Source organism: Mustela putorius, unplaced genomic scaffold, assembly GCF_011764305.1.
Source record: "Mustela putorius furo isolate JIRA1106 unplaced genomic scaffold, ASM1176430v1.1 tig00537350_pilon_pilon_pilon, whole genome shotgun sequence".
Classification (NCBI taxonomy): Eukaryota; Metazoa; Chordata; class Mammalia; order Carnivora; family Mustelidae; genus Mustela; species Mustela putorius.
The window spans coordinates 16,800,997-16,828,243 of record NW_025422471.1 but is presented as its reverse complement, the minus strand read 5'-3'; positions in this window follow the sequence as shown (position 1 = coordinate 16,828,243).

The window sequence follows — 27,247 nt, the reverse complement described above, 5'->3', positions numbered from 1 at the left end:
AATATTAAGGATTCCAGGTTTAATAAATGCCACACAAAGAAATACATACTAAACATTATAGTAACAACATAAAAGAAAACACTCATTTTAAACTAATGATTAATACTCATGGGTTGCCATCAGAAAGTGGTGGGGAGATTAAGTTTTATGCAGCAAGGTTCTTTAAAAAGATAACCTGAATATTTTAGAAATATATATACTTTGTGAGACAGTATATTAGTGTATTTAAAAGAGTACAATTCCTCTAAATATACCTTAACTCCTCAGGAATTAAGAAATTTTGAAATTCTTAAAAACAGGGACACCTGGGTGGCTCAGTGGGCTAACCCTCTGCCTTCAGCTGAGGTCATGATCCCAGGGTCCTGGGATCTAGCCCCACGTCAACGTCAGGCTCTCTGCTCAGCGGGAAGCCAGCTTCCTCCCACCCCCACCACCACCTCTACCTGCCTCTCTACCTACTTGTGATCTCTGTCTGTCAAATAAATAAATAAAATCTTTAAAAAAATACTAAATAAATGAATAAAATTCTTAAAAACATTAGTTATGTGATTAGGAAGGGTGCTGTACATTCCAAGGATGAAGTAAACCATGCCACATTTTGCCTTATATGTGAAAAGGAAAGCAAATGTCTTAATTAGTCAGCTAAAGAAAAAATGTCAAGCCTAAGTTCCTATTTCCTTAGATCATATAATTTTCAACTTAAGTAATCTGGATGGTTACATAACGTATGGCACTTTATTTAACATATATTAACATATAAAGAGGATATTTTTAAAAATGCAGGCATATTTAAATATTGAAAATTACAAGAACACAATGTAATTTTTAAAGGATATTATTGACATGTATTTTTTTTATTTGGTTTTTAAAGAAGTTTTGTGAATTTACAGAACAATAATTATAGTATGATCAATCTCACGCCCTGGTCTCTTTCTGTATGGCCCAGGTAGAATACTAGTTAGTACAATGGTAATTCTTTGTACTTTTCTGTTTATATTTCCAGTAAGCCACATGAACTGAAATATTTAATTCATAAATTATTTGCACACTACCCAGTAGTGTGATGGTTAGTTTTATGTATCACCTTGACTGGATCACAGAATGTCCAAATTATTTGGCTAAATACTGTTTCTGAGTATTTCTTTGAGAAATTTCCAGCTGAGATTAGCATTTGAATCAGTAGACTGAGTAGAAGAGATTGCTCCCCAATGTAGGTGAGCTTACCCAATCAGATAAGGGCCTGAATAAGACAAAAAGACACAGGAAGAGAAATTTCCTTTTTCTGCCTCATAGTTTGAGATGGATCAGTCTTCCCCTGCCTTCAGACTAGGGTTTACACCATTAGTTTTCCTGATTCTTGGACTTGGACATGAAGTGCAGGTCAAAATTTGCAGTGCAGACTCCATGAGTAATCTAGCTGCCATTTGGCCAGGAAATTTTGAGTTCTAGGTATTCAGAACACATAGAGGATGAGCTTTATTATTTGTATAGGCAGGGTGCAGCCAAAAGAAGGATTTTTTAAATAAACAAACCACAAAAAAAAAGTAAAATCAATCACAAAAAAACCCACTTAATATTTAATCAAATAAAAATAAAGTATTTCTGTATGTTAAAAACCAACAATAAGGTAATTATAAAAGGTAAATTTAGAAAACTGTTAAATATGACAAAAATGCTTTAACATTTGAAATATGAAGAGATAATTTCATAGAAGAAATGCAAATAAACGAGTTCAACCTAGCTAATAAACAATGAGTTGCAAATTATAATAGCAGTGAAATCCAATTTTATACCTATCCATTTCTCAGTACTGAAAAATAGCATTTTTTAATACAGAAAGATGATCACGGTGCTACTGGTGATAGTGTAAACTATAATTTTAGGGAAGGTGATTAGCTATTATAAATCAGAAGCTTTGAAAAATTAAAAGAACTGTCTCTACGTTTTCATTTTTAGGAATATTTTAAAGAAAGCTAAGGCATATGAGTAAAGATTTGTTTAAGTTTATGCTCATCACATCATTGTAAAAAAGCAGAATTTAGGTGCATAGTAAGAATGATGGTAAGGGGGACACCTGGGTGGCTCAGTGGGTTAAAACCTCTGCCTTCAGCTCAGGTCAGATCCCAGGGTCCTGGGATCAAGCCCAGCATTGGGCTCTCTGCTTGGCGGGGAGCCTACTTCCCCCTTTCTCTGTCTCTGCCTGCCTCTCTGCCCACTTGTGATCTCTATCAAATAAATAAAATCTTTAAAAAAAATTTTAAAAGAATGATGGTAAGGGTGAGGTTATTTCATATAAGTCTTTTAAAATCAGTTAATCCATGGGAAACCAATAAATATTTTGGTGATATTTAGTCATCTGTCTGCATTACAGATTTTTTACACATTAAAATTTTGAAACAAATGTTTGCTTCTATCAGTATAAACAAACATATATTCATGCTATTATTATTTTGGTATAAATGAAAAATATTTTTTATATATTCTCATGGATTCTTATTTTTATACAAAGAATAATCTAAATAAAAATGTTGAAGAAAGTTAAAATATAACACTTTAAAACGTAATGGAAAGGACACAAAATTAGCATGCTCTGATAAATTTGGTCTGCCTTTGAGGCTTTTCCTCAACATCACATATTCTGCCAAATCAAGAGAGGGCATTTGCCCCCAATTGTGATCATCTGTTTTGCAGATCAGACTATTTGGCCAGAAAATTGGATCATGGCTTGTTTGTTAATAGATGCTTGTGCATTTCTCATTTTTCTAAAAGTACATAGGAGAAAAATGCTAAGCAAATGATAATACATCTATCATATACAGGCCAAATTGGTCCTGATGCTCACATTTGTAAATTACAGCTCTGCTTATTATTCTTTTGTGAAGGTTAGTTTTTTGTTTTTTGTTTTTTGTTTTTTGGAAATGGACTGCACTTTGGATTACAAAATTTTAACATAATTTAGCAAATCAAAAACCTATTACTGACAGATTCTAAAGAGAGATATTTTAGTTCAGATTGAACATTATTAGAGTTTTATTGACAAAGGAATTATCAGTAAGAACCAAATGGACTGGATTTGCTATTTGACTTTTTTTTTTTTTTTGGTACAGATACCAGCATAACTACCATTTAGCCATAAAATAAACCTTGGGTGGCTTTATGCTACTAAGCATATTATATTTGAACACCTCTCCATCCAGCATTATAACAAACAAATGTAAAGATCACTGGACACAACACAGAGTTTTCGAATTTCTGAATGCTCTAGCAATTCCTTATAAAACCTAAACTGAAACTGGTTTCATGAAAAGCCTACTTATTTGGGTACAGATATGAATTGACAACAGTTACAGATCAAGTTACACAGTTTCTTTCAATATCACTGCTTCTATGAGAAATTCATATTCTGGGCATACCAAAGAGTAAGAAGGTGGGGAAAATAAAGGCTGTTTACTGGCCATCACACCTGTCTATGATCACCAGTCTCTGACTTAGTGAGGAACAGAGATATGATGCAGGCATTGCCAGAATTTAGAGAAGGTATTCTTTTGGTAGCTTCCACTTTTCACTTTGGGAAGGGAAACTAGCTCATTGCAGTTTCCTCCTCAAATGGGAAGTAAGACAAAATGAAAAGAAAGAACAGGAAAAAACAAAAACAAAAAAAAAAAAAAAAAAGGAAAAGAAAGAAAGAAAACAAGAAAAAAAAGACCATCTTTGCATGAATACTGCACTGCATTCTTCCAAAGTCAGCCTTTTCCATTCACTTACCTCTTTACCTTAGATGATGAGAAAGAAAATAATCTCTTCCTTCATTTTAATAATAGTGTACTTTTCCTTGTCTGTCCTTATTCTGCTATTTGAGGATGAGCAGATAGTTTATAAAGTGACTATTTTGACCTAAGTAGATGCTCATATCAAGAATATTTGACTAGACATGAACATAAATACTGACTTTGCCTACAAAAATCTCTGACCACCATTGTCCCTCCCTGCCCATAGGTCATGTTAGATGACAACATGGCAACTTCTCCATCCCTATGGAACTCATTATTTTGGAAAATGGATGAACAGCTTTTCTCATCTTCAAGGGCTATAACAAATTTCGCTGGCTAGGTGCAATCATGGGCAACACTGGTAGATGAATGAGGAGTAGAGGAAGTGAATCATTCTCTTCTTCTGCTAAGAATTTGACCAGCCTCTCCAAATAACTTTGCACAACTATGCTGTTCCCAGATACTACTATGATATCTATTCTGATCTGAACTCAATCAGAATTGATGGGGATACTTGGATTAATGAGCCCTCAAGGAATGAGTCCATCCCATGGAGTGGGATACTAATAATGATACTTGCATTAATGAGCCCATCCCAAGGAATGGGATACTGAGAGACAAATGTGGATGGCCCAGGAGAATGGGTGGTGTTGAGGATGGGCTTTGTTCTGCTATAACGTGCTTTTGGTATTATATTGAGCCTATTGGCTCTGGTAGTCCCTTACGTGCTGAAACTTTAACCATGGTGCACATACTATCTGTGTGCAGTCTGCTTTAGGGAATAATAAAAATTTAGGGGATAGCAAGCACTCCATTTCATGTCTGCTTATAAGTCCCACCACCCCCACATATGAACCTTATATTATATATGAGGTATGTGGTGCAGTAATCTGAGCTTTATGAAATCACTGGTCAGAGCATCTTATGTATCACATGTGACACTAGTGTATGCCTGTGACCCATTGAACAAATAGTGGTGGAAGTAGAGGATGATTGATAGCATTTTCCAAGGGCTGTTTTGAGGTCACCTGGCCACCCTTAGCAGTTACCCAAACTATCAATAGCAGTTATTTAAGAGCCTTCTGTTTGCAGTTGTGGCTTTCTTTGCCACATCCCTTCCTTCTGCAATCAACATGAACCTTTTACAAGTCCACGTAGCTCAGAGACAATTACTAACCACACCCCTTTTGGAAACAGATCAAACTTCCTAAAACACAATGGAGACCTCTTAGGTATTTTCATCTACCTTTAAGGGGAAGATAAATAGTCCTCCCACATCAGTTTTCTTTATCTTCCTTCACTTTCCACTTATGTCCAGCAAATTTTAAGATAAAGACTTTAAGTGACTTCATATATTTACCAATTCAGATATATTTATTGAGCACCTATTATGTGCCAGGCACAACTCCAGGTTCTAGAGACCAGAGCAGTGATAAATCAGACAAAACTTCCTGAGTCCATAAAGCTTACACACTAGATGAGAAGGTGATCAACAAGATAAATAAGTAAAGTGTATGTTAGATAAGTTTTACAATGAAAAACAAATAGAGCAGGGAAATAAGATACAGAAACAAGAGAGGTTTAAATTAGACATGATGGTCTGAAGTAAGTAAGGGATATTGGAGAAAGAACATTACACAAAAATAAATAGCTACTGGAAAGGAATGGCTAAGAATGAATAATGAACAAGCACTAATGGGAATGAAGTGGGGAGATGACAAGCCTGGTGGTAAGAAGTAGTCAGGACTTTGGCTTACCTTATTTCAGTAAGTAGGAACTTCAGCTTTTGAATGAATGAAATGGAAAGCAATACAAGTTTTTAGAAGAGGAGTCATGGGTATTTTTTTTTCTTTTTTCAGAATCTCTATGGCTTCTGTATTGAGAATGACCATGACTGCTTCAGGGAAGAAGAGCAGAGGATAGGGACATAGGAAAAACCAGTAAAGAGGCTATTAAAATAACAGGTTTGAAAAGCTGCACCAAGATGTTGGAAGTGGGGGGGAAATAGTGAAATTACAGGTATATTTTGAAAGCTAATATAATTTGCTGATATATTTGCTGATTCTGGTATAAAGGATCACCTCGAGGTTTTTCACCCAGGCAAATGGCAGAATAGAGTTACCATTGATTAAAATAGTACAGGGGGAGTTTGTGGGTAGTGTACCTACCAAGAGGCCATTTTAGGACACGTTAGCATTGCACATACTTTATGGAACATATATCAAGGAGATCAGAAGGTAGTAAAGTGAAGATGTCACCAGTCGTGAAATATATAGCTATAATATGAACTTTTCTCGGTAAAGGGATAAATATGACACCAATAAAGGTGATCTTTGAGATAATTTTTCTGAGACTCTCACATGGCCACACTTATTAATGGAAGTGATGATGCTCAATTCAAGTTTTAACTGGATTAATATTACACCAAATAATGGGGAAAAGAACATTATATTTGCTAAGTGTTGAAGGTATATGTAATTTATGCAGTATTATATAACAGGAGTAACTATTCTGTATTTCACACCATGCAATGTGAACATAATATAGTCTAGTTATTTCAAAGTTATGAAAAATTTTGCAGGCAGACTTATTACGGTGAAATATGTAACTAAGTAGAAATTAAACTGGTAACAGTTTAATGTTTTTAAATGTTTTTAAAAGATGGAAGAAAATGTTTTTAAAAGATACCTATTCTAAATTGATATTTTCAAACAGACTACCTTAGAATAATAAGTTCCAAAAAGATAGAGGGTTAAAGTGCTGCTTTATTAAATGCAATTAATTTATAGTAGTTATAGCTTTAGTATATGATGTTGAAAATAAATTATTTAAAAAAAAAAATACCAAGTTGGAAACTCTTAGATGACCACTATTCCAAGTACTTAAAGAAGGATGATATTGACCTCTTAAGATTTATATATGACGTAGGAGAATAAAGAGACAAACCTTAACCATAATGATAGAAGATCTAATTATGAAAGCAAAGGCAAAAATAATATACTAATAATCAAAAAGTAAAGAAAGTCACAACTACTGCATATCTTTAAGAACAGACTGCACAATCTCTTGGAATAAAAGCTTACATTCTTTGATTGTATGATAATGCCAAGAATACATATTCTTTAAAGAGAATAATTTTAATGGCCAAGAAATAATAATAAATTTTGAATCAGTTGCAGTTTTTTTTATTTCAAAAAAGTCACCTAAGTTTATGAAAAATTATTTGTGAAGCCACATATTTATTAAAAAATGGTTTCTGAGAGTACTTATAATCAGACATTACATTTGGTCTTATTCTCCTTAATCTTTAAATTAACTGAGCAAACACTACCCATAATAGCTCTATCATCAGCTCATTAAAATTAACTGCAGTTTTTAATAGGCTATTCTATTTTCATACTTTTACTTAATTTTGATGTCACTTGTTGATTTAGTCTACACAGTTTCATCTGATCATCTAATAATCCATGACAAGACCACCCATATCGGTTTCTGCTTAACAAGATTACAAAAAATATTTTTTTCAAATAAGAGCAAGGAAAGGCCATTTGCCTTATTTGTTCTCATCTTTGATAGCATTTTCCAAGCACAGAGTTTAAATAACATCATTGAAATCTCCTAACACCTTTGCCGTTTGGGATTTTTTTTTTTTTTTTTCAAATCATTGCCCGTTCTATATGAAATGTACTTTAGCCTTTCTAGCATGAAATTGGAAAGGGTTTGCTTTTCATGACTCTTCCACAATTTTACAGTGTGACTTTTGGCCCTTTTTTGATTTATCAGTGGAATTCCTGACCTAATGAAATTTGCTTTCTTTTTTTGTATACCCTCCTCCCTGTGGCATCCGTACTTCAGAACGACAAGAACAGTTTTGAAACATGCCTTCACCTTTAGGCCATAATAATATAAAACAGCTAAACCTGTTTTTCAGTCCACCTAACACTTAAATCTAACAGCCATCATAATAGTTCCCTACCCTCATGGTTGAGCAAACCTAGTTGGTATGGAAGTCAACAATGTTTCTGTTTAGATTTCATTTTACTATCATTTTTTGGCCTCAGATATGATTGTTATTTATAAGGTTTCTGGAATGGATTTACAAGTTAATTTCTGGCCATGGGGAACCTCCTTCACTTTATATTAAATCTCACTGTCTTCCGAAAAGAAAGAAGTTTTCTTCATGTATCTTAAGTTTTGTTACAGTCCATTATTATTCCCATCAAGAAGACACTGTTTTTATAGTAACATAGACCTGTGTCAAATTGTTCCTTAAACTTGTTTAAAGGTCCTATGATTGGGCACAGCATAACAACCTGTTGGAAATGTAGAGAATTTGGGAATGGCTACCCGGATGTGTGATTGCAGAACCTTTTCTTTTTTTCTAAATTTGACATTACATTAAGTAATAAATAACAGTAAACCCTTAAAACAATCATAAATGGCTTGATAAATGCAAATGAGAATGTCTTGATGAAGGGTTTTTTTTTTAAATCCTAAGAAGAATATAGCAATTAATAATGACAATATCTTCAAGCTCGTGACTAAAAAAATACGGCTCATAATTTTAGCCGTCTTATCTTCAGAGCTATTCTTCCAGAGGAGGAACCCAAGAAAGATTTGCTTGTGAATTCAAACAAGTCATAAATTTCTTTTAGTCCCCTGATTAATTTTATTTAAGGTTAGAATTTCTGCTTTCCTAAGTGATTTTTGAAAATATTCATCATTTCAAATGCATTTGAGATAGAAAAAGAACACATTTTGTGTTTCTCAAATATTTTACTTGGAGGCTTCCAATATTTCTGTAGAGTTCACATTCACTTGTCATCATTAAAATTAAACTTAGTGGGGCACCTGGGTAGCTCAGTCGATTAGGGGGCCAACTCTTGATTTCTGCTCAGGTCATGATCTTAGGGTCCTGAGATAGAGCTCCATGTCGGGATCCACACTCAGCAGTGAGTTTTCCCGAGACTTTTCTCTCCCACTCCTTTTACCCCTCCCCCCTCCTTCTATAATAAATAAATAAATCTTTAAAAAAATTTAAAGTTAGTTGTATGATAGTTTCTTTTATTGGAATTCATATGTATTGGTAACATAATTTAAATTCTTTACAGAGAAACACTCAAAATTGTATGAACTATGGAGGTGTAAACAGGCAAACAAATTTGGGGAAAGGAGAGAAAGAGAAAACAAATTTTTCATATCTTCTTAACAGCAAAACTAATTTTGTCACAAAATACTTTTTAGGCTTATATAAAACATGGATTTATTAAACAATTAATAATAGATTCTGGCATATCACCTTTTATACACAATCTAGAGTATAGGAGTTTTACTGCTGACCTTCCCTTCACCTATATATTTCACATATAAATATATAATATAACAAGAAGTAATGTCTGGCATGAGATGGACTTAAACAGAAAACAGACTCTTTCAAAAAATAAATGCTTAATTTAAGTTTATAAATCCTAAATTTCATGCAATTTTGGACAGACATCTAAATCTGCTTTATATAGCAATAAAATAAAACACTGTATCATTTTATAAAAGTCAAACATCAGGTGATGACTCCATTTTAAAAGACCAATCACCTCATAAGCCATAAAATGGATAAAATTGATTATTGATGATGATTTCATTCCTCTTTGAAACTAGACTCAAGTTTATTACCCTATGTTAATGTGCCAGGGTAAAGCAGGCTTTGGTAATTACACTGAGTATTTTATCTCTGAGTTATTAAACTTGTCTCTGCCTCCCTACACACTAATGTTAGAGGTTAATAGCAATGTTCTATTTTATCCCGTGCCTTATTTCACTTAATGCAATGATGCATAGTTTTCATTAAATCATGAAGCAAAAGGAATTGCAGAAAAAATTAACATCTAATTTCAGGACAAAATAACCTTGCAAAAAAAGAATACAAGGGTGGTAACAATCTATGTCAAGTTTAGCTAGGTATACAATGTAGTTGTAAAATAACTAGTTTGAATTTTATCACATAAAGGAGAACATTAAATCACATTACAAGATATCCAAAGTGCTATCTCCAGTACTACTTTTTTTTTTTAAGATTTTATTTATTTATTTGACAGACAGAGATCACAAGTAGGCAGAGAGGCAGGCAGAGAGAGAGAGGGGGAAGCAGGCTCCCAGCCAAGCAGAGAGCCCGAAGCGGGGTTCAATCCCAGGACCCTGGGATCACAACCCGAGCAGAAGGCAGAGGGCTTACCCCACTCCCAGGTGCCCCTCCAGTACTACTTTTAATACACGAATGTCTGCTTAACATATCAAGTAGATAAAACACATACTGTTGTCATCCAATCTATTCGAAAGTTATGTTTTTACTATTCTAATCAAGTGGGTTGCTTGATACAGTGGTTATGGTGCTGAAATAAAAGATGGTGTAGTTGACCATGTATACATTTAAAATCCCATTTTATATTATCACCCCTTATATTAACTGTATTCTCATGTATGTCAAATGAATGAAATCAGTTGTCATTTGTTTCTGTCTTTTTGTAGGGAGTTTTACATTTTATTTTTTTTCTGTTTTACTTTTCTTTTTTTTTATAATTTTTTATTTTTTATTAACATATAATGTATTATTAGCCCCAGTGGTACAGATCTGTGAATCGCCAGATTTACACACTTCAAAGCACTCACCATAGCACATACCTTCCCCAATGTCCATATTACATTTTATTTTTAATGTTCAACAATAGCTCAATCCAGCATGTTTAGGAAATGCAGTATTTTTGTACATTGAGGGATATAATGTAATTTCTGCCTCTAATACCAGAATCATTAGTATTCTGGCCTTCACAGGTGACAGTTGGTGTCACATCTCTGTTTACAACATTTTGATTACATGTTATTGTCATAGTTTTCATGATTACATTTGTTGTGAAATACTTCTTTTCAGTGAAATCTTAGGCAAGTAGTCACAAATGAAATATGTCAAAGTAGGATATTCTGAGTGAAGGTGTCTGTCCTCTCACCTACAGGCCTCCATGGCTCTGTTTCCATTACTGTAGATTAGTTTTGCCTATTTTTTGTGACTTCATATAAATAGTCATACAGTATACACTCAATATAATACTTTTGAAATTCATTTATTTTGTTGAGTCTGTTAGTAGTGCATTTTATTTTATTGCTCAGTAGTATTAATGAGTACATGAATATACCAAACTAAATTTTAATAATGGACAAATGTAGTGTTTAACTATCATGAACAAAGCTGGTATAAACATTCTTAAATAAGTCTTTCTATGAAAGTTTGTTTTCATTCCTTTTGGTTAAAAACTTAGAAAATGGAATTCCTAGGTCTTTTATTAGACCTGTATAAGAAACTTACATATTGTTTTTCAGCATGGTTGTATTTTTTTAATATTCCCATCAGGAAAGTATAAGTGTTTCAGATGCTCTATCCTTGCCAAAGGTTGGTGTTGTCTTTTTAATTAAAGCCATAATTATGGATATGATGTTTAGTGTTTGCCAGTGTCTGTGGTATAAATTCTCCTATCATGGGTTATTTCAACTGCCTCTGTGTTTGTGAAATATAGTAGGCAAAAGAGGTGTACAGTCTGCTCTTGTGGGCTAGTATAAGTCGGCTTCAGCACACAGCTGCAGCCCCATAAATAAGTACACACTTAAGTACTGAAGTGCTTTGCATGTCTTTATGTGTATTTCTCATTTGGACACAAAGAATATTAAAATTACATGGAATTAAGAGTCAAGATCTAATAAAACTATAGTTTTATTGCTTTGTCAAGGTCATTCTGAACTAAACTGACATTTTTAAAAGGTTTTGTACGTTGGAAAGTGAACAATACAGACTATGTTGTTTGCTGCCACTGCAGTGATCCAAGCTAAAAGGACAGTAGTTTTACCCAACATTATTTTTTTCCTGTCTGTGACAATGTCAACAAAATAAAAAAGGGACACATCCTTGTGTTATTATGAAAATAATTTTGACCTCACAGATCTCTTGAAAAGGAATGAAGGACTCCCATGTATTCATGAACCATACTTTGCCAACTATAACTCTTAAGTTTATTGGAAATACTGGGAAATTGATATGATCTTGGCTGTTAATGTACACTAAGCTATTAGATTTTCTTAGTTTCTCTATTTAGAAATTATTGGAACAGGGGTTCCTGGGTGGCTCAGTGTGTTAAAGCCTCTGCCTTTGGCTCAGGTCATGATCTCAGGGTCCTGGGATCAAGCCCCACACTGGGCTCTTGGCTCAGCAGGGAGCCTGCTTTAAAAGAAAAGAAAAGAAAAGAAAAGAAAAGAAATGATTGGAGCATTCAGGAAACCAAAGAGGGAGAGAGATGATTGATACAAAAATAAAGTCAACATAGTTTAGGTTTACATTTCACTTTTCTTTCACTTCCACAGAGTGAACAGAACACTTTGCTTTATGTAAGTATTATTAGTAAGTACTTAAAAATCAAAACTAAGGAATTCTTAATATCTGCTAAATATCTCTTAATTTTTAATATTTCATTTGAAGCTTATAGTTAACTAATGAATTGTTACTCATATCAATGTAAAATTTTTAAATCTGCAAAGTAAATGCAAAGTGGAGTTAATAACAAAATGTGCTCTCACTGACTATGGAAAAGCAAACGTTCTACATACGGAAAGTGATTAACTGAAAATTAAAACTAAAAATTAAAATATTTTTAGAGAGACATCAATTTTTGTTGCAAAAATTATATTAGGAGATTGCATTATATAAGGAGGTTGCAAAATACAACCTCCTTATATATATAATGAACAACAAATAGAAAAAATACAAATATTAATGATTTGAGGGAATACAAACTCTTTAAAGAAACTTTTCCAGGGCACCTGGATGGTTTAGTCAGGTAAGCATCTGCCTTTGGATCCAATCATAGTCCTGTAGTCCTTGGATCAAGCCCCAAGTTAGGGTCCCTGCTTAGTGGGGAGTCGTCTTCTCTCTCTCCCTCTTCCTCTGTCCCTAACTCCCAGCTCATGCCCTTTCTCTCTGTCTCTCTCTCTCTCTCTCTCATGCTCACTCACATGTGTTCTTTTGTGCTCTCAAATAAATAGACTTTAAAAAAAAAAGAAAAAAGAAAAATTTCCAGCTCATTTTTATGTTATAATGTTTTTTTATATATACAAAATTTTTTCATATTAGAAAAAAATTTTTCACATTAGAAAAAAAAATTAACTACCAAATAAAAAAATATGACCAGATAACCTCTTCAACAGTCCTAATTTATAAATGGAAGTGTAGTAAATACTTGGAGGAAAAAAGAGGACTAAATACTTTATTAATTCCTTAATTTAATTTATTAATTATTTAATGAATTAATATTATAAATTAAAATGATATGACCAGAGGGGTGCCTGGGTGGCTCAGTTGGTTAAATGTTGGACTCTTGATTTTTGGCTCAGGTCATGATCTCAAGGGAGATGACCCCCATGTCAGGCTCTGTGCTGGGTTGGAGCCTACTTAGGATACTCACACTCTCTCTCTCTTTCTCTCTTTCTCTCCCTGCCCCGCTTGCTCTCTCTCAGAAAGAGGGGGGGGGGGGAACCAATGTGACTAGAAGCACAGAGATGAGATTGTATGTATGTGTGTACAGTTAACTGTTGAATAACCCAGATGTTGCAGAGCCAACCCCCGCCGCACACAGTTGAAAATCCATGTATAAATTCTGACTTCCCCAAAACTTAAATACTAATAGTGTACTATGATAATGTGAAAAAGAAATTCATATTTGTTTACTGATATAATGATTCATGTATTAATAATGAAACAGCCATATGATTGCTTTATGGTAGCTTCATGTAATTGATACAATTGCTTTTTAGTAGCTTAGCCTACACACTAACAAATGAATCATTATAAAATTTTTATGGCATATGTATTATAGTCATTTTCACAATACAGTATTGGAAACATTATTATATTTTCTTTAAAAACCATTTCCTTATGATGATAAACTGATACACATTTTCTTCAGTTATGAGAGGCATTTGAATAGTAATGTAATTCCTTGAAAGCAAAGTTGTAAGACAGTAAGAAAACTAACATATTATTAATTTTATATTAAATATCACTCACCTTATGCCCATGTTATGGTAGACTATCCCCTTCCTTACAAGTCTTGCGCATTATGTTCTACACAGTGACTACTTAGGCAATGATGATGGTGATGACATAAAAATATCTCATACAATTCTTATCATACAGCTATTACATTTTCACATGAAGACTCTCATACACATACACAACAGATAAGTTTATTAACTGTATGGCATGATGACTGTTTACCATTACTCGGGTGGAAATGGACCATCACAAAGGTCTTCATCCTCATCATTGCTAGATTAAGCAAGCTATAAAAAACAAGGAAGAGGATTTGGGCTTCTTGGGAGCAGCAGAGGCAGGAGAGGTAGAGCAAGTCCAAGAGGAGGCAAGAGAGCCAGATAGACTCGATATAATTTATAGATATATCATGATGTATATGTGACTTTTTCACTTTTTATTCCTCTAAGAATGTTTGTGTGTGGTACCAATCCTTCTTCCACCATTCCCTTTGGCTTCAGTGCCCAAAGCATTGAAGGGTCCATGATGTAAAAGAAGTCAAAAGCAGTCTTGAATAATCAGAATCCTTCTGCCTGACTGTCCGATGTCAGTTTTTCAGCCCTGCTTCTTATACAACTTCCTTATCATCTGGCACTGGTTCGGAATCACTCTTCTACCTCAAGTTGTGTTCTGTTAATTCCTCTAGTGTGGTATCTATTAGCACTTGAATTTCTAGGGACCACATCTTGAAACCCTTCACACACACACAATCCCACTTTTTTTGCCATATTCCTAATGTCTTTTATGATTTCCTTTATTAGCTCCATCATAAATCCTGCAAAGTCATGCATGACATTTGGACAGTTTTCTCCAACAGGAGTTTATTATTTGGGGCTTAAGGGCTTTCATGCGTTTTTCTTTCTTCTTTTCTTTTAAAAATGTATTTATTTTTTAGAGATGAAGAGCGTGCACAGTGGATAGGTAGAGAGGAAGTGGGAGAATCTCAAGCAGACTCCCTGCTGAGTGGAGGGCTGGATGCAGGACGTCATCTCCCCATCCTGAGATCATGATCTTAGCCAAAATCAATAATCAGACACTCAACCCACTGAGCCACCCCAGTACCCCTCATGATTTTCTGTAACAACAATGGCACCTTTAATGGTGAAATCCCTCAAGACTTTCATAATATTCTCTCTTGAGGTTCTCTTCCATTGTGTTGGCAATACTTTCTATAGAGTACCATGTATAATGAGCCTTAAAGGTCTTATGACTCCCTGGTCTAGAGGCTGAATTATAGATGTTATATTTGGGGACCAGTAGACCACTTTGATAACTGCAGTGTTGAACTCATAGGATTCTGGATGGCCAGGAGCATTTTCCAATATCAAAAGACCTTTTAAAAGCAGTCTCTTACTAGCAAGTTACTTCAGGAACAAAGCATTGATGAACCAACCAGAAAAAAGATTCTCGTTATCCAGGACTGCCTATAGTACAACCAAAAGTCTGGCAGCTTGTGTTTATCTTTTCCTTTCACTACCAGGGGTGGTTAGTAGCTTTATAGATAAAGGCAGCCCTCATCATAAACCTAACAGCACTGGCACAAAGCTGTAGAGTTAGCCTGTCCCTCCCTGTCTTAAGTCCTGATGCTTGCTTCTCTTCCTTACTAAGTGTCGTTTGTGACATTTTTCCCACAATAAGTCATTTTTATCTGCTTTATCAACCTGTTGAAGCAACTATTCTTGTTCCTCAATGGTTTTCTTTTTTCTTTTCTTTTTTTTTTCTTTTTCCTAAAAGAAAGGCAGACTGCCATGAGCAGAGCCTCATTTGGAAGTGTCTGGAGTCTTGGAAGCTTGACTACCCTATGTTCTCCTACAAATGGACCTTGGCAGCTTGTTTAGAGATTCTAGCAGGGGAGCAAAGCTATTCTTACACCCTTGACAGAAGACCAGTCCTCTCCACTATCAGGGAAGGTCATCGTCTTTCACCGAGCAAGCAGCTTTGGGAGGGACACACATGGAGCAGTGAGGGAGGAAGGGGACACCTGCCTAGCCAGCCAGATCAGCTGAATAAAGCCTGGTGATAATGGGGTGACATTTCACAGCCAGATCGACCTCACATCCCAGATGTATTTTCTTAAATACATCTGGGAACTCACCTACCTCTTTCCAGCAGAAGCTGCTTCTCCTGTTATCTTGACATATTTTAAGCCAAACCTCTTTCTAAATTATCAAACCATCCTTTGCTGGCATTAAATTCTCCAGCCTTAGATTTCTCACCTTCTTTTTCTTTACGTTTTATAATGACTTCAACTTTTCTCAAATCACATTGGAATCTGTAGATAGGACTTTCTTATAGCGACCCTGCACCCAAATAAAGCTGCATTTTCAATATGAATTAAAAGGATATTTCATTATTGAAAAAGAAAAACAAAACTGGGGGCATCACATTGCCTAATTTCAAGCTTTACTACAAAGCTGTGATCATCAAGACAGCATGGTACTGGCATAAAAACAGACACATAGACCAGTGGAACAGAGTAGAGAGCCCAGATATGGACCCTCAACTCTATGGTCAAGTAATCTTCGACAAATCAGGAAAAAATATACAGTGGAAAAAAGACTGTCTCTTCTATAAATGATGCTGGGAAAATTGGACAACTATATGTAGAAGAATGAAACTTGACCATTCTCTTACACCATACACAAAGATAAACTCGAAATGGATAAGAGACTTCAATGTGGGACAGGAATTCATCAGAATCCTAGAGGAGAACATAGGCAGTAACCTCTTTGATATCAGCCACAGCAACTTTTTTCAAGACACGTCTCCAAAGGCAAAGGAAACAAAAGTGAAAATGAACTTTTGGGACTTCATCAAAATCAAAAGCTTCTGCACAGCAAATGAAACAGTCAACAAAACAAAGAGGCAACCCATGGAATGGGAGAAGATATTTGCAAATGACAGTACAGACAAAAGGCTGATATCCAGGATCTATAAAGAACTTCTCAAACTCAACACACACAAAACAGATAATCATGTCAAAAAATGGGCAGAAGACATGAACAGACACTTCTCCAATGAATACATACAAATGGCTATCAGACACATAAAAAATGTTCATCATCACTAGTCATGAGGGAGATTCAAATCAAAACCACATTGAGATACCACCTTATACCAGTTAGAATGGCCAAAATTAGCAAGACAGGAAACAACAGTGTTGGAGAGGATGTGGAGAAAGGGGCACCCTCTTACACTGTTGGTGGGAATGCAAGTTGGTGCAGCCACTTTGGAGAACAGGGTGGAGGTTCCTTAAGAAAATTTTTTAAAAAAGCTTCCCTATGACCCTGCAATTGCACTCCTGGGGATTTACCCCACAGATACAGATTTAGTGAAAAGAAGGGTCATCTGTACCCCAATGTTCATAGCAGCAATGGCCACGGTCGCCAAACTGTGGAAAGAACCAAGATGCCCTTCAATGGATGAATGGATAAGGAAGATGTGGTCCATATACACTATGGAGTATTATGCCTCCATCAGAAATGATGAATACCCAATTTTTTTTATCAACATGGACGGGCCTGGAAGAGATTATGCTAAGTGAAATAAGTCAAGCAGAAAGAGTCAGTTATCATATGGATTTACTTATTTGTAGAGCATAGCAAATAACACAGGGACATGGGGAGATGGAGAGGAGAAGGGAGTTGAGGGAAATTGGAGGGGGAGATGAACCGTGAGAGACTATGGACTCTGAAAAACAATCTGAAGGTTTTTAAGAACGTGGGGGTGGGAGGTTGGGGGAGCCTGGTGGTGGGTATTATGGAAGGCACGTATTGCATGGAACACTGGGTGTGGTGCATAAACAATGAATTCTGCACACTGAAAAAAAATTAAATAAAATTTTAAAAAAATAAAAAGTAAAAGTTGGGGAAAAAAATGTATTTCATAAAAAGTGCAAGGTTTTCACACCTGCTGGTGTAACTGAGTTACAACTTTACAAATTTTATTTTCTATTTTTTATGATGGTCCTTAACACTGGTTTCCTTTATTTTGAAATGGCAGGCAACTGCAGCTATAGACCTCTCTCTGTGGAACATATCAGGAATTTAACTTTCCTTGTAATGTTATGACTTTTCTCTGCTTCTTGGGAGCACTTCCAGGATCACTAGTGTCACTTCATGTAGGTCTTGTTGTGTTATTCAGGATTTAAGATATTGCACTAAACGTGATGAAAAATACGCGAGAACCACAAGAGATTTTTTTACTGCAATATGCAATTTACTGCAAAGATGAACTGCTCATACAGAGATGATTAGTATCACAGCATTTTAAGCAGTACTTGCAACACTTGAGCTCACCACAATAGCAACAGGAGGTGGCTACAAAATGATTACAAAAGTAGTACAGTATTTACTGGAGTTAATTTTATGCAGTTATGATTTAATGCTGCATCTTTATATTTGTTTACATTTTTTTTTAAAGATTTCATTTATTTGACAGTGAGAGAGATCACAAGTAGGCAGAGAAGCAGGCAGATAGAGAGGGAGAAGCAGACTCCCTGCTGGATCCCAGGACCCTGAGATCATGACCTGAGCCTAAGGCAGAGGCTTAACCCACTGAGCCACCCAGGCACACCTTTGTTTACATTTCTCTCAACTGCAAATTGTGCCTTGTACGGTCCTTAAGTGTTTGTGTAATTTTTGATACATTTTAGCTCTTTATAATAACTATGTGTATGTTTTATTGTAGGAAATGATAAAATAGACTTGTATCTACATGTATTTCTGTATGTAAGTGGACCCACACAGTTCTGAGCCATATTGTTCAAGGGTCAACTGTATAGAGTTCTTCTCAAGAACCAAATGATTAGGATTATAGACCATTCATATTACATACATATTAACATTAACTCTTTTTTTTTCTTTTTTTACATTTGATGTCAGTGACAAAAATAGGAGTCAGCCAACCGAGACCTCCATGTCAAATGCAGCTCTCCATCTATTTTTACATGGCCTGCAGGCTAAAAATAATTTCTTAAAATTGTTGATAGTTGTAGAAACAGAAACAAGAAAGTGTTCAATGACAGGTAAAAACTAAAAGAAATCAAAATTTCAAGGGTCCCTGATTAAAGTTTTATTGAAGCAAGCCATGCCCATTTATTTAATTTTTTCTGTGGCTGCTTTTGCATTTCAACAGCAGAACTGAGTTGTTGCAGCATAAGCCAGATAACCTGCAAAATTGAAAATACATACTTTCTGGCCCTTTATGAAAAATTTTTAGCAACTTCTGATTTTAAAAAATCAGAAATTATATTAATAAGACAATATTTTTTAAGTAGTAAGTCAGACTTTCATTATTAAGCTGAAATAATTCTCATAAATCCCCTCCATAGCTGTTTTACCCAGTATTAAGACTGAATTATCATCCAAGCTGCTTGTGTTCTCTATAGTAGAACTGATCAGATATTAGAACATAATATTTGAGAGATAGAACTGAAAACTAATATATCTTCAGCACTTAAAATTACTATATACACAGGCATTGAAGAGGAAGTATTCCATTTTAATACTTAGAACAAGTCTAAAGCAAATCTCTATCCCTCATCAATACTTGGAGAAACTAAGACTCCAGGCAATCAGATAGCTAAATGGTGACACCTGGGCTTGAATTCAGGCATCTAATCCTAGAGCCAATACTCAGTTTATTGCATAGACTGATTCAAGTGTGATTAGAGGGCAGTTCCTGAATGCCCTTATCTATTGTCCATAAAATTTCAGTGAGAGATGGAGTACTTTCTATGAAAAACATAAATATTGTGAAATATTTTCACCAAGAATAGAGAATAAAGAACTTTATGTGTCTTACTAGTTCACCAAATCTTTAATATATTTGGATTATTAATTTTAACAAAACACTAAAGCTAAAACTGAGATGTTATGACCTGCTGGATGCCTTGCCCCATCTGAAACAATGTCTCTACTTCCATACACTCATCATTTCCAAAACATTTAAGTTACGTTTTTATATATCTCAAATACCATATTGTATTATTTTCCAGACATTTAAAGTGATACAAATTGTCTCTTTTGCTGTATACAATTGTATTAATAAAAAAAGGAAGGAGAGAAGCGTGAAGAGGGAGAGCCGGGGACAAAGGGAGGGGGAAAGGTAGGGGAAAGGGTGAGGTAAGGGAAAGGGAAAAAAAAAAAAAATCTTGTGGGGCTGGAACCCATGACACCCAAGATGAAGAGTCACACACTCCACCGACTGAACCAGCCAGGTGCCCTAATTTTTTCTTTTCTGAGGTAAGCCTAGGAGAGTGTTTCAGTTGTCTTACTCTCCTTTTTTCAAAAAATAATATATTCTGAAAATTCTAAAGTTGTACTTTTCTTGTCTAGTTTCCAGGGTTTTATTTTTTTTTAATATTTTATTTATTTATTTCACAGACAGAGATCACAAGTAGGCAGAAGGCAGGCAGAGAGAGAGAAGGAAGCAGGCTTCCCACTGAGCAGAGAGCCTGATGGGGAGCTTGATCCCAGGACCCTGGGATCATGACTTGAGCTGAAGGCAGAGGCTGTAACCAACTGAGCCACCCAGGCACCCCTAGTTTCCAGTTTTTAATCTGTTTGGAATTAATTATTATCCCTGCCCTGAGTTGTAAGAATCTGTTTTTTTTTTTTTCCTTTATCCAAATGGAAATCATAGTCCAACACCATTTATTAAGTAGTCCACCTTGTTTGGATATCAAGATTTTATTAGCACATAAAAGGAGTTATATAGATCTTAATCTTTTTTCTAGTTTTTGAAGTTTCTGTTACTTGAAAGTATACACATTAAAAGTGTTTAATTTCATTTCCATTTTTCTGTAATTTTTAATTCAATTTTTAATTTAAATTTTCTTCATATATTTCAAGGAAATTCTGTGTATAGGTTTATAATGAAAATTGTATCTTCTTGTAGGTGCATTCATTTTATATATCATTCTGTTTTATCAGTATTAAATAATTATCTTAAATTCTGGCTTATCTCATATTTATAATGCTGGAGTTTGCTTGGCTACTATTTGGCAAAAATTCTGGAGTTCATATCCCAGCTCAGTCATTTATTAGCTGGACAGATTGGACAAATCACTTAAATACTCTGTACTCCATTTTCTTCCTCTAGATTACAAGAATAAAAGAGAAGCTATCTCTTAGAGTTCATGAGGCTTGGGGCAAACTCAAATGCCGCTTCCAGTCGGCGACGAGAGAAGAATTAGGCACAAACAAGTCAGCTGCAAAAGACTGGGAGCAGGGGACAACAGTCGAAAAGGACGGCTGCCCTGAGCAACTCTACAGTCTCACTTTTATTGGATCGAAAACAATAGCCAACAGAAGGACTGATGAAGGTCAAACGTTAATCCCGTCTTGCAGACAAGCAAGAAGGAGGATAAAGTTTATAGTTAACCAAGCACATTCAAAGGACTCATCTAACTAACAATGGGCGCTTCTGGGAAGAGAAAGGAGCGATCACGAAAAGGGAAGCAGGCGGATTTCGTTCCACCCTGGGCTGACCGGGGTTCCCGGGTGCTCGGCTTCCCTGAAGCAGACGGTGGTCCGCCCTGGGCGGGCCGGGCGGGCTGGGCGTTCCCAGCTGCCTGGCTTCTGTGAAGGGGTGGCATTCTGCTCTGAGCGAGCCGGGCATCCCCAGCTGCCCAGCTTCACGGTCGTACATCATCCTTCTCCTCAAAGACCTGTTGTCAGTATATGTATTTCTTAAGGCCATATCTAAATGTGCTTGGCAACTAGTAAAATCCTCCAAGGGTTACAGTTTAATTAACAAATTGTTCTGAAAGACCCCTCTTCTAGACAAACCCCTCCCCTAGTAGATAGATAGGATAACTAACTGCTTGTTTGCTTTTCTGTAAACCGCTGGCTATTAGGTATGAAATTAAGTTAGGTTATTAATTGTGTGAATTGCTCTCTTACCTTTCTCTAGCCTCGTGGCTTATAGAAATAATAGAGACGCCATGATGACACTCCTCCCTTCCCCCAGGGTTGAATTCAATGTAACTGCTCTTTTGCCTTTCTGTAACTGCTTGGCTTTTAGGGCATGACACTTAACTCCTGTTTGAACAAGATACCCTCTCCTAATAGCAGGGGCATGGTCATGTAGGCAAGGGGGCTGCATGGCCACATAGTCACGTAGACAGGATGTCTTTCTGCTGAGTAGTAAGGTCTAACTTCCCCTCTTTGTTTCCCCCTTCCCGCCGCTCTCTTCGCATGCGTGGGCTAACTGGCCAGTTCTGCTTCTGTAAGATTGCTTTGTCTGCTTTCACATGTGGGTCCCCTGATCCACTCCACTAACACCAAGTATGCCTTTTTCAAAAGTTCAAACTGTCCACCAATCAGTTGCGCCCCACCCAAAACTTGTTTGTACCTGTCTATAAAAACCCAGCACCACCCCAGCCCTGTGTGCTCAGCTAGCAGGAGCTGCTGACCACCCGCAGGCGCGCGCTGACCACCCGCAGGCGCGCGCTGACCACCCGCAGGCGCCTGCGTAACAATAAAGAACCTCTTGCTGATTGCATCCAGTGGCAGTGTTGGATTCTTGGGTAAGGGGATCCGCGGGTCTTTCAGTTCCGAGGGGCAGCAGCACTCAAGAAACTATTTCATTTCTTTCATTGTTAATATTTCATTTGTTTTATTAATAATACTTTTGGATTTGGGGTTTTGGCAAAACCCCTGCGTCCCGCCAGGAGGTCGCGACATGTAAAGAGATAGAGAGATGGATATGATGTAACTCACTTGATCTTTATTGGGACGAGGTCCGCACCACTATCGTGGTCCGGTCACGGTCCGCTGAAGTTGTCACAGAGAAGGAGACGTCGCCTCACAATCTAGACAGAGAGGTCACCGCAGAAGTTGAGACTGAGAGCCAGCGAGTGGCCGGCAACGAAGCTGTCGGGGCGTTGGTAACACCAGCGATGATGTCCTCCCAACAGGGAACTCGCTTCACCTCAGTCCAACCCGATGCCTCTTTTATATACTGTGCTAAGTCTCCTTTGAAAACACATTACATCACTTATTTTTCTCATGCTTGCACATCAAAAACACACACATGTCGAAAACATTTTTTGGTCTTTACGATATTTCGCATAAGTTAAAAATATTTACAACTTTTTACTCCATGCTAATCTTATCACTACACGCATATGGTCTAGGCTTACTTGCTATGCTATGAGGTTAGTTTGTTATCACTACACGCATATGGTTTAGGCTCACTTGCTATGTGGTTAGTTTGCAATTTGTTTCTGTTTTTCATTTAGTAGGAATTTGCACTTACTATATATTATTTATTTATTCATATATTTATTACACTTTATTTATTAAAGGTTCATACTCACTATAACTTTATTCCATTAGTTTTCTTTGAGTTTCGTTGCTTTTTAAGAAACGTATTGCTAGAATTTTTTTTTTTTTTTTTTAAGAATGAGGGAAAGTCTTCTTTTTTTTTTTTAATATTTTATTTGAGAAAGAGAGAGAGCACAAGCTAGGGGGAGCAGCGGAGAGAGAGAGAACAGGGAGCCCCATGAGGGGCCTGATCCCACGACCCTGAGATCATGACCAGAGCTGAAGGCATACGTTTAACAGACAGAGCCACCCAGGTACCGCTAAAATTTTTTAAAGTATAATGTATGATAATTTTTCCAATAATCGGTGAATTAGATTTTTTCCTATTTTTAGGAGTCCTTTGAAGGATCCTGATAAATATCATTCCATTTTCTATTGGAGGTATGGAGGAATTGAGAAATAAAACAATGTGATACAATCTGGTACTGAGGATACAGTTTAAGTAAGAGTGTCAAGATGGGTTTCCTAACAATGAATCCTATAATTAGGTAAAATTCCCACCTAGAAATGATAGAATTGGCCTGGAGTAGCTTAATCTTAATGGCTGGGCTAAAAATAAAAAGGAACAACCAAGGCAACCATGTCCAAATTACTCTTTGTGAGCAGGTAAAGAAGAGTAAATAGATTGTATGAGTACAGAGAAAGAAAAAAAATGTATGTATTTATTTATTTTTATTTTTTTTAAGATGTATTTATTTATTTGAGAGAAAGAGAGAAAACGTGCAGAGGGGAGGAGCAGAGGGAGAGGGAGAGAAAGTCTTAAGTAGACTTTGCACTGAGCGCAGAGCCCTATGGAGGGGGCAGGGTTAGGGGGCCCCTCTATCTCACAACCCTGAGATCAGGACATGATCTGAAACCAGGAGTCGGTGCTTAACTGACTGTACTAGCTGGCTCTTGCAAGATTTCTACTCATAAGAACTGAACTACATTCTCAGTTAAGGATTTATAACATATGAGGAAGAAATATTCTCCTGAAATACCACTTGGTATGGTACTTTTAAAAATTGTTACTTGACTTCATATTTTCTGTTTATTATCATTTTGGTTTGTTAGTTTTGTCCCTATCCTCTGCCTTCTGTTTTATTAAACTTTCTGTATCCCCCGTTGTTTTATCTGTTTATCTATTTATTTATGTTTGATTAGAGCTTTGCATGATATTTTAAATATTTATTCTTAAATTGTAATTCTTTTAAAACATGAAATTTAGGGGTGCCTGGATGATTCATTTGGTTAAGCACCTGCCTTCGGCTCAGGTCATGCTCCCAGGGTCCTGGAATCAAGCCCCATGTCAGGCTTCCTGCTCAGTGGGGAGCCTGCTTTTCCCTCTCCCATTCCCCTTGCTTGTGTTCTTTCTCACTGTGACTCTCTCTGTCAAATAAATAAAATCTTTTTTTTTTAAGAAATGTAATATTAGCCCTAAGTGTTTATCTAAATAATTTTGTACAAGATTGTTATTTTTCTGTGTTCCTTTATATGAGTTTTAGCATATTTTGATTATTTTCTGACCACTGCCATTGTGTTGTCAAAAGTTTTTGTTTAAACATTTTCCTAAAATGCATATGTAAACCCATCAGTACATTTTTCCATGAGGTGATTATCAACTTATTTTCCCAAGTTCTGTGCCTGATGTTTGTCTTGTACCACTTAATTTCTTTTAAAATTCTTATTATTTAACTATATGTTATAATGGGTTTGTTATTGTGTTATTGCTATTGACTTAGTATCGTCTGTGTGTGGTAACTTCTTTGCATTCTTAAAAATATTTGTGTTTTACTCCCTTCCCTGGATGGAAAGTTGCCTGGGGTTAAAAACCTATATTGGCAGATTTTTGGTTTTGGTTTTTTTCTTTTTTTTTTGGTTGCCTTTAATGTCCATTGGTGTTAATGACAAGAATGTTACTTTTTCTCTCTGAAAGCTGTTTAGACTTTTCCTTTTGCATAATGTTTATCAGCTTCATGACAGCATATCTATGTTTTAAGTGCATTCTGATCAAAATTCCAAGTACACTTTTCATTCTACAAACACTTGACATTCTTAATTCTGGAGCATTCTTTTCAATTATCTCCTGACATACTGTGTTTCTTTCATCCTCTTCCTTATCCTGATAATGCTTTTGAATATGTGGTGGAACTTCTTAATCTATCTTCCATGTCTCTTAAAATAAATGTTTCTCAACAGGAGATTCCAAAAATTTTCCTCAGTGGTAGCTTCCAATTTACTAAATTCCTCTTTGAGTCCAGGGAAAATTTACTTTGTCCATTTTATTTTCTTAAAATATTTGAATTAGTTCTTCTTTTAAAAAGACAATCACTTGTTTTAATTTTACATATGTCTGATTTCAAAATGTAATGTCTACTTTGTATTAGAAGTTATGTCTCATTTGTCCTTTGAGCATCTTCTTTAGGTGATTCAGTAAAATTACTGCCATCTGGAGAGAATCCATGTTTTGATTATTGTTTTAGCAGTTATGTGTCTTTACGCTAGATTTATTGATGTATTTTGGAATGTAGGTTTTTACACTCATTTCATTGGGGAGGAAATCAGCATAAAAGCAACAGCTAGTTCACTTTATCTATTTATTTATTTTGATTATAGTTAACTTTCTCCGGGGAGAGGGTGGGGCCAGAAACCTAAGTGAATACAGTAATAGCTGGCAGAAAGTCAGGCGGTTAGTGAGGTGAGCAGCAGATTTGTGGCTATTTTCTCAGCATGTGCTGCAGGCCTAGGCTTTTGATAAAGTAAAGTTAAGGTGATAGGAGGAAATAGATTCTTTTGGGTCCCACTAATCCAGCTTTTAGTAGTACCTTATAGTGCCTTGCTCATAATCTGATAATGAAGAAGTGAATAAATATTCTCTGGATATAAAATGTTCAAAAGATATACAACTTTTAGAGTAGTATTTGAAGTTGAGGAAGAGCTAATTTTCCAGATGGCACGATTATTTTCTTAAAGGGTTCATTTGCCTCCGAAGTGTAATTTCTTTAACATTGGTTATTTCCACTCATTCTGATTAACAGTACAGTTGAGACTTCTCTGCTTGACTGAACTGTGTAAAAAAGAACCTTTGCTAAAATTCACAATGACTTTTATCATGAAGACCAGAGAAAGTGTGTTAATAATAAAGAACTGTTGCTAAAATGACTTATAACTGGCATTTCCCTCTTTCCTTCTCTGGAGATATTTGTAATCGCCTACGAACTTTCTGTTTGGGGGCCCTGAGGTTATAATATATGTTCATAAATTTGCCATACAGCAATTTTTGTTAAAGAGTGAGAAAGTAAGTAAGATATACCTTAAAAGTCAGGCTTCTAGTGAAACCTTGATCAGTCCAGCATAAAGTTCTGAAGTGTAATTGTATTTAAAATATCTCAGCAATCTTAGAGTGAATGATAAAATATCTTGACATCATAGCCACATATTTTATTCTTCATGGTTTTATCCAGAATTTTGTTGAATCTTACATAATCTACAATCCTTAATATTTTTGATTTTCTAGTTTATCCTTCTATAGCAAATAAGATACAATAAATAATAAAATAAGGAAAGAGAATAAGAAAGGTGATAAAAAGAAGGACAATGGGGGGAAAAAATGACAGGTTGCCAACGAAGAGCCACAGCAAAATATAATAAGAGCTTTTACTCATTAAGACAATGTTAGATTATATTTAGAAACTTCTACTAAAATAAATAGTAGAATAGGAGTACCTAACTGGCTCAGTCGGTAAATTATGCAACTCCTGATCTTGGGGTTGTAAGTTTGAGCCCTATGTTGTGTATAGAGGTTACTTAAAAATAAAATCTTTAAAATAAATAGTAAAGTAGGTGTTGAAATTAAGAAACTTTCCAAAACAATGGAAAATATTGAGAAAAGCATGTTCAGAATGTAACAGGATAAGTTTTTCATTAACATATCCTAGCAGGTCATCCATGATATGAATATGTTATGAGAATGCTAACATTGTCACCTGCCTAAAGTCTTGAGTTACAAAGAGCCAGTAGTAGAAAAGCCTCAAAGCCCATTT